This window comes from Solanum dulcamara, chromosome 11 (assembly GCF_947179165.1).
Source record: "Solanum dulcamara chromosome 11, daSolDulc1.2, whole genome shotgun sequence".
Lineage (NCBI taxonomy): Eukaryota > Viridiplantae > Streptophyta > Magnoliopsida > Solanales > Solanaceae > Solanum > Solanum dulcamara.
The window spans coordinates 28,041,392-28,048,486 of NC_077247.1; positions in this window are offsets into that span (position 1 = coordinate 28,041,392).

Below are 7,095 nucleotides of genomic sequence, written 5' to 3' on the forward strand. Positions count from 1 at the left end.
AGATTCCTGTAGCAGTGTTGTCCTCCATGTATTTGTTGTTAAAGAATGTTGGTGTATATCTCCAACAACCTGCAATTACACAGCAAATAGCCAAAGACAAGCAAGGACCTGTACAGGTTAATAGAAGAGAAAGGATCTCAAAGGGAGTTTTGGAGCCTATTAGCATTTTCCATGTCGCTCGACTAACGTCTCCTCTTATCCGTTTGAGCTGAAACTTTCTAAAATTTGCATATATATCCTCTCCTTTATCCATGCAAAGTTTGGAGGCTTGTTTCCCAAGATGGAGCTTCAATTTAGCAAAATTCTTCCTTTTTAATCTTAAGACAGCTAATTGTTTCAAGCTCGCTCGCCTAACGTTTCTAATTATCCGTTTCGGCTGAAATTTCTTGGGCCTTGTCAAAATAACATATGCTACAATCCTGCAAATTTTGGGAGCCTTTGGACAGGCCCACATGATACCCCTCACCCTGCACCTGCTGCCCTGCTGAGGCTTAGAGGCTGCAGGGGGTTTGGAGGTTGTATTTGTGCTCTTCTCTATGTATTTGTTGTTGAAGAGTGCTGCTATATCACTCCAAACACCTGCAATAATACAGCAAACAAACCCAAACAAAACATAATATACACAGACTAGCAATAGAGAAAGGACCTCATTAAGAGCCTTGGAGACTGTTATCATTTTCCAAGTCGCTCGACTAACGTTTCCAATTCTCCGTTTGTGCTGAAACTTTATGAAGTTAGTATATATATCCTCTCCTTTAGTCCTGCCAAATTTGAAGGCTTGTTTCCCAAGTTGGAGGATCCAAATTACTAAAGACCCTCTCTTTATGCTTAAGGCAGCTGAATGTTTCCATGTCGCTCGCCTAACGCCTCCAATTATCCGTTTGGGCTGAAACTTCTTGGAACTTGTCAAAATAATATATTCTACCATCCTGCAAAGTTTGGGGGCCATTGGACAGGTCCACATGTTACTCCTCACCCTGCACCTGCTGCCCTGCTGAAGCTTAGGGGTTGCAGGGTGTTTGGAAGTTGTTTTTGTGCTCTTGTCTATGTATTTGTTGTTGAAGAATGCTAATATATTACTCTAGACACCTGCAATAATACAGCAAACAAGCCCAAACAAAACATAATATACACAGACTAGAAATAAAGAAGGGACCTCAGTAAGAGCTTTGGAGAGTGTTATCATTTTCCAAGTCGCTCGACTAACGTCTCCAATTATCCATTTGAGTTGAAACTTTATGGAGTTAGCATATATATCCTCTCCTTTAGTCCTGCAAAGTTTGAAGACTTGTTTCCCAAGTTGGAGGGTCCAAATTACTAAAGACCCTCTCTTTAGGCTTAAGGCAGCTGAATGTTTCCATGTCGCTCGCCTAACGCCTCCAATTATCCGTTTGGGCTGAAACTTCTTGGGACTTGTCAAAATAATATATTCTACCATCCTGCAAAGTTTGGGGGCCATTGGACAGGTCCACATGTTACTCCTCACCCTGCACCTGCTGCCCTGTACCATCCTGCTAAATCCTAAATCTATTGGTAAGGAGATTATCCTATTAGAGCAGTAAATTAGGGAGACTCTCCCTTTTTCAATGGACCTGATTATCATTATTAATATCAGTTAATATTTCAATGTATGAAGAAGTTCCTTCAATGTGGTTGATTGATCTTCTTCATCTTGGTTCTCCTGAAGCTAGCCATGCCAGCTTTGTCCATTTTGTAATGTCCCTTGGTCTCTCTTGGAAGCTGCTGAAAGCTGTAGTAGTGTTGTGTATAGCTTTTCATGTGGCTTTCCTTTGAGAGTGAATCTGCAGTGTAATTAGCTTCCCTAAAGATATGACTGAACTGGAAAGTCTCCAGTTTGCTAACCAATACCTGCAGTTCAGTAGTATAAGCAACAATGTTCCATGGAGGTTTAGCCTCTTGTTTGAGCCACTTGATTAGAAGTTCAGAATCCACTTCAAGGGCTACCCTGCTGTATCCATGTTGTAGGCACCACTGAATACCAATAATTGCTGCCTGCACTTCAGCTTGGTTATTAGAACCACAACCTAGTGGAGATGCAAAAGCATATATTAACACTCCATTATGGTCCCTTAGAATGCCCCCTGCCCCTATCTTCCCTGGATTGTTAAGGGCACTCCCATCTGTGTTTAGCTTGATCATTGTAGGCTGTGGTTTAGTCCAGCATACTTTGGTTATTCTCAATTCATGTTGGCTTTTTTCAACCATGGTAACCAAATCTGCCCAATTACTTGGCAAATCAATATATGGATACATAGTGGAGATAAGCATATATAGATCTTTGGATATTGAGAATATTACTCTAGTTGCATTAGACTTCTTGCCTCCATACTTGCATGCACATCTATTCTTCCATAGATTCCAACACACAAAAATGGGGGTGGCCTGCATTACTAACTTATGTAGCTCATTGTTAGTTTTGATTAGCCACCACCTCATCAATAGGTTTTTTAGAGGAATGTTGCTGTGTTGCAGACCCCAGTACCCTGAGAAGTGCTTCCATATGTGTTGTGCAAAGTAACCTGATACAAAGATATGCTCTATATCATCAAGACCTGCTCTATAACAACAGGAGCATGCTGCAGGAGCATGTCCAAATGCTACTATTCTGTCATTTGTGGGGAGTTTAAGTCTGAAAGCTCTCCAAAGCAGAAAAGAGGCCTTGAAAGGAATACTATTGTGCCATATGTTGCTGTTAGTGGTTGATCTTGTCTTTTTCTTCCTTACCAACTCCCAGGCTGATGAACAAGTGAAATTACCATGAGAGTTAGGCTTCCAGTAAGCTTGATCCTGCATATTTGGATTGTAGCTGATGGGAGTGCTGAGAATTCTGTGCACCTGCTGAAGGGGTGCATGTTTTCTTACTTTCTCTTCATTCCATCCTCCATTTTCCATGAATTCTGATACAATAAAGTTATTCAATCTGGGGAGACTTTCATTGTGGTAAGCTAAGGGACCTACCCCTAGCCAATCATCCCACCAAAAGCTGCTTGTTCCAGACTTAATCCACCACTGTATATGAGGTTCTATATCCTTTTTGTTGCTCATCATATGCTTCCACATTAGGGACTGTCCTGTGTTCCACTTTTTAATGACTGGATGAGCCCTTTGGCAGTATTTTGCTTTAAGGAATTCCCCCCATAGTGTCTTCTTTGATCTGAAAGTCCACCACTGTTTGTATTGGAAGGATAAGCACACATCCTCTAATTTTTTCACACCTATACCACCCTCCTCATAAGGATAACTGAGAGTATCCCAAGAGGCCCAGTGATATTTTCTTCTTTCAGTATCCCATCCCCAAAAGAAGTCAGCAATTAGTCTTCTGATCTGATTCATGGTGGTCTTGGTAGGACTGATAGCTGACAGCAGGTGTATAGGAATGGATTGCAGCACTGATTTCACCAAGGTGACTCTACCTCCATAGCTTAACATTTTAGTCTGCCATCCCCTAATCCTGCTTAGAACCTTAGAAACCATACTAGAGAAGTATATGATCTTTTGTCTTCCTATATATAGGGGGCAGCCTAGGTAAGTGATTGGGCCATGAGTGCATTTGTATCCTGTGATCATGCTGACCCTATCCACCACACCATAGGGAGTATTCAGTGGCATCATGGTTTGACTCTTATCTTTATTGATAAGTTGTCCTGAAATAGCTTCATACAGTTTAAGAGTTTTGGTAATCAGTGTAAGTGAGAAGTTGCTGGTAGATGTGAAAATGATCACATCATCTGCAAAGCTCAAGTGATTTACTTGAGGACCTCTTCTTTCCATCTGGAATCCTATGTATAAATGATGGTGATGAAGATTGTTGAGAAGCCTAGACAGAACTTCAGCTCCAATGATGAATAAGGTAGGGGATAAGGGGGTCTCCTTGCTTGAGTCCTCTTGTAGAGTGGAAGAAGCCATGCCTTGCACCATTAATGATGACTGAGTACCAATTGTTTGACATAATCCTCCAAACCATATCAATCAACACTTCTCCAAACCCCATTTTCCTCATGACCATACAAATGAATGACCAAGAGACCCTATCATAGGCCTTGGCCATATCCAGCTTTATCACCACATTATCCCCATCATTTGGTCTCTTAATATTGTGGATGATTTCTTGAGCTAACATTATGTTCTCAGCAATACTCCTACCTTTAACAAATCCAGATTGGTTATCTGAGATTAGCTGAGGCAATATAGGAGCAATTCTGATGCTTATCAACTTAGAAATGATCTTGTTAGTGAAGTTGCTGAGAGAAATAGGCCTGTATTCTGATAGGCTATTGGGATGCTCATTCTTAGGAAGTAGAGCTAAGCATGCATGAGAAATAAACTTGGGAATACCATGTCCATTGAAGAAATACTGGACTAATCTCAGTAGGTCTTCACAGATGATATCCCAGCATGAATGAAAGAATTTCCCATTCATTCCATCTGGTCCAGCAGCTGATGTAGGGCTCATAGAAAATACAACTTTCTTCAGCTCATCCATAGTAGGTAAGGCTTGCAGGCTCTCATTCTGCTCCTCTGTAACCATCCTTGGAATGCACTTAAGATCATCTTCCCTGATCAGTCTCTCTTCTCCAGTGAATATTTTTTCAAAGTGTGCTGTGGCAGCTCTTGCAATATTGTCTTCACCTTGAATAGTATTGCCTTGTTCATCACTAATCTGATGGATGAATAACCTTCTTCTTCTTCCTCTGATAATAGCATGAAAATAGCTGGTATTGGCATCTCCATCTTTGAACCAATGAAGTTGACTTTTCTGCTTTAAAATAGCCTTCTCCATCTTCAGATATCTGATGTACTGAGCATTGATCTGATGTAGCTTGGACCTGTTCTCTTCAGTATTGTCACTGATTATTTTCTCTTCAGCTTGTCTCACCTGCTCTTCATATTCTTTTACTGAAGCAAAGATGTCCCCAAACTCATTTCTTGACCACTTACTAAGAGTATTAGAAACTCTTTTCAGCTTTTGTTGGAAGGTTCTCATTGGATTTCCTTCCACAGGATTATCCCAACATGCTTTTACAGTGCTAAGGAAATTGTCATTGTCTGTCCAGCAGTTTAGAAATTTGAAATACTTGATAACATTACCTTGTTTTGCCCTGCTTTCCATCAATAGAGGGCAATGGTCAGATCCTGTGGAGGCTAAGTGACTGACAGTTGTTACAGGCATGACTTCTAACCAAGAGTCATTAACCATGGCCCTGTCAAGTCTTTTCCAAATTCTAGCATCTTTGTCCCTATTGTTGCACCAGGTGAACTTCTGCCCACAGAACCCCAGATCAGTGAGTCCACATGCTTCTATCACACTAATAAATTCAAAGCTCTTGTTCATATTATATGGCTGGCCCCCTATCTTTTCTTCAACATCTGTAATAACATTGAAGTCTCCAATGGTGCACCAAGGCTTCTCCTTACTGGAGAACTGCAACATCTTGTCCCATAAGTCTCTTCTCATGTAATCCTTGCACTTTGCATAGACAAAGGTAATGAGGTAGCTATTAGGACAAGCCACATGATTGATCTCACAAGTGATCTGCTGCTCATCCTGGTCCAAAATGTTGCAGGCAATGTCTTTGTTCCAGAATAACCAGATTTTGCTATTGGAGTTGGACATAACATTATCCATACCTAGCTGAATTCTGTGGAACTGAATTTGAGATTTGTTGGAAAAAGGTTCCAGCACTGCTATGATAGACAGCTTATGAAAGTCTTTCAACCTTTGTAACCTATCAAGGGTCCCCTGAGTATCAATACTCCTTGCATTCCAGCAGATTGTACTAATCATCAGGGTTTTTGAGTTTTGGACCTAGTGTTGATGTTGCTGTTGACAATAACATTAGCAAAACTGCTGATGATACTTTGTTTAGTCTTCTTCTTTGTCTGCTTAATTTTAGAGGGTGGCTCCTTCTTTTCCTTGTCTTGCTGACTTTCCTTCTGCAATACAGCTGTCATTGTAGATCTGAATGCCTCCAGGTGATCTTCATTTTGTGCCTCTTCCCCATGGTCATGGTCTTCCACATCTTCAGAATGAGTGACCCTATGTGCATCAGATGATCCCTGGGACTTAGCAACCAGTTGGACCTCATCCTCATGCACCTTGTCCTTGGATGGGCTGGAAGCCTTAATTTCACTCACAGCATCCTCATCCTCAGAGTCAGTCATTGGTTGATAATCACTGTCCTCTTCATCTTCCAGAGGCTGGTCATCAGAATCTTCCTCATTCTCAGACTCACACACAGCATACTCATCTTCTTGTATGCAGGTGAGCTGAGGTAGATCAGTAGCTCTCTCAGTGATGATTTCAGCTGGATTTCTGGGAGATGTAGGAATGCAATGGGCTTGGAGAGGAGTGATATTCATCCCCACCTGGTCATCATCTAAGACAATTTGTTGACACCCCTGCTCCCCTTGCTGTACTATCACACTGTCCATTTTGGGAGTTTGACATTTCTCAGTTGAGTTCATTTCTTTTATTTTCTTTTTGATGGCTTCTCTTCTTTTCTTGCTCAGCTTATTCTTCTAAACAGTAGTACTTTTACCACTAGTACTGGGATGAGATCCCAGATCTTTGGCCATGGCACCTTTGCTAGCTTGCATGGTAAGTTCAACAATACTCTCATGCATAGCATGAGGGGGTACCCCTCCCCTATTGGTTTCCCCATCGTGCATGTTAGTGGGGTTCTCCTGTACACTTCCATCCTTTCCTCCTTCAACTACCAGATCAGCAGCAACAATATTAATCTTTGGGAGGTTCAGGGGTATTGGGAGTGATAAGTCAATACCTGAGTTCCTTGCAGCATTGTTCCCTTGAGCAATACCTGTTAAGATAGTACTTGTGCATACAATATGGGGGGATGGGGTTTGTGGGAGAGATAAGTCAATACCTTGTCTCTGATTTGGAGTGCTTTCCTGCATTGTTGATGAACTCCTCACTATTGAGTTCTTTTGAATGTGTGTGTTCCCTGCAATTTGGTTAGTGGGTTGGTCTTGCATAGCAAGATCAACATGAACATTTGGAATAGAGATAGAAGTAGTAGTTTTACCTGGATTTACTTTGCTTTGCTGCACTGCAAC